Source organism: Palaemon carinicauda, chromosome 4 (genome assembly GCF_036898095.1).
Source record: "Palaemon carinicauda isolate YSFRI2023 chromosome 4, ASM3689809v2, whole genome shotgun sequence".
In the NCBI taxonomy this organism is placed as follows: domain Eukaryota; kingdom Metazoa; phylum Arthropoda; class Malacostraca; order Decapoda; family Palaemonidae; genus Palaemon; species Palaemon carinicauda.
Window position 1 is genome coordinate 16,015,744 of NC_090728.1, and position 2,645 is coordinate 16,018,388.

Below are 2,645 nucleotides of genomic sequence, written 5' to 3' on the forward strand. Positions count from 1 at the left end.
AGAGCCACAGGAACCGATTAGTATATCACTATTTTCATTAGAAAATATTTTATTCAATACGATTAAACAAAGTAATATATACATAAAAAATACATATATCAATAATTTCAAAACAGTGAGTACATCTTTATTTTTAATAGCTGGTATTTTATTTTTTTTTATTTTTTTATTTTTTTTTTGAGTACGTGAAAGAGAGAGTTCTGCTAAAATCCTTAAAATATATCCGGTATACTTTGTTTTAAATTTATACCGATTAGTATATCTCTATTTTCATAAGAAAATATTTTATTCAATACGATTAAACAAAGTAATATAGACATAAAAAAATACATATATCAATAATTTCAAAACAGTGAGTACATCTTTATTTTTAATAGCTGGTATTTTATCTTTCTTTTTTTTTTTTTTTTTTGAGTACGTGAAAGAGAGAGTTCTGCTAAAATCCTTAAAATATATCCGGTATACTTTGTTTTAAATTTATTTTAAAAAAATCATATTTTTTCTGTGTACTATAATGCTATTAATATGATTTTTCACCTACGCAATTTTCTGCTTATTCATTTCTATTAAGGGTAATTTTCATGATTTTCGTGTGCAAATTCTGCGTCTTCTCTATCCATCAACTCATTTGTTATTCTTATTTCGGCTTTGTTTAATCAGTCGCCATTACTATTCAAATATATCTATAAAAAGAATTGGCATTTCAATCATCTCCATCACACCCTGCTCCATATTTTTAAAGATTTCACTATCGTCACCCTCGAACATTATTCCAGTATTTCAATCGGTAAAGAAATTCTGTCTACTTTTCGATGCAGTTTCTTTACTCAGAATTAGCCGGGAATAATCTTTTCATGATATTACTGGTTCCTTCCTCGATCACTTCTTCATTAATAAAAATTTTGCCATCATTATGTATATACACACACACGCGCGCACACACACACACACACACACACACACACACACATACACATATATATATATATATATATATATATATATATATATATATATATATATATATATATATATATATATGTATATATGCATATATATAAATGTATATATATCTATATATATGTATACATATATATATATATATATATATATATATATATATATATATATATATATATATATATATATATATATGTATATATGCATATATATAAATGTATATATATCTATATATATGTATACATATATATATATACATATATATATATATATATATATATATATATACATATATATACATATATATATATATATATATATATATATATATATATATATATATATATATATATATATGTGTGTGTGTGTGTGTGTGTGTGTGTGTGTATGTTTGTGTGTGTGTATTGTATCTTGATGAAGTCAGTTGCAGCTGAGTTAAAGATTGGATTTAAGGCGATAGGCAAAGTGGCTCTTCGTCTCCTATTCCTGATGCCTGGCGGTTGATCTTACTGGAATTAGTATGGATCGGCAGGGGTCACTCGCCTTAGTTAGAGAGGCACTGTGCATCAAAGGAACTGGCTATCCTTTGATGAATCTAATCAGTCGATGGAAACATAATATGAAAGAAAGGCCCCCAGTCCCGGGCGTAACGCAGTGCTAAGAATTTAGCGATTTATAAATACTAAACAAAAATTTAAAATTAGTCATTGGAATATTAGAAACATAAATTAAATTAGGAAGTTACAGCTAATGGAGAGTCTATGAAGTATAGCTTATATATCTTGGCCCTAAATGAAATATGTTGTAAGGGGATTGGTAAGGAAACTTTACACTTAGGCAGCATATATATCTACTTGGGAAAAACAAATGGCGTTGGAAGAGAAGGGTTAGGAATGATGATGTCTCTAATAGCAGAAAAGGCATTAATTGAGTGGAGAGCTGTGAATAGAAGATTGTTCATTGCAAAGTTTAAATCAAAGTAATGTAGTATGAGTCTTAAGGTTTGTTATGCACCGACAAATGATTTACTTGAAGAAAGGAAAGATTAATACTAATGAAGAATTCCAGAACATGGTGGATGAGATTCCAGAGAGAGATGTAAAAATTGTTGATGTCGATTTCAATGCTGAAGTTGAAGGAATAATAAAGGAATAGAGAATTCCATGATGTCAAGGATCTTAGTTAGATTATAAATGGAAATGAAACATATTTAATAAGCTTCTCTTTGACAAACAATCTTATTATTGTAGGTACTCTTTTTCAGCACAAGGAAATCCACAAACCTACATGGAGTTCACCATGTGGAAATTACAAAAATTAAATATATCACATTGCCATCAATAAGGAGGAAGGTGGGGTCTGAGAAATGTAAGAAGCTTTAAAGGTGTGAGTATTGGTAGCAATCACCAGCTTTCGTTGGTTGCCACACTGAAATTAAAACTGAAAGCACCCAGCGGAAATGTAAATAGAATGCGTAGGTTTGATACAACTAAGCTTCTACAAGAGGAGCACAGAAAAACAATTGCAATTAAAGGTAGAAATTGATTTGCATTAATAGAGACTTCAAGAGACGAAAAGAAGACAGTTAATGAAGAATGGTCTGATCTTAAGAATATATATATTAGTCATTAGGTAGTGAAGTTTAGGGACACGTAGTTACAAGGAAAAAACAAAAGATATCAAAT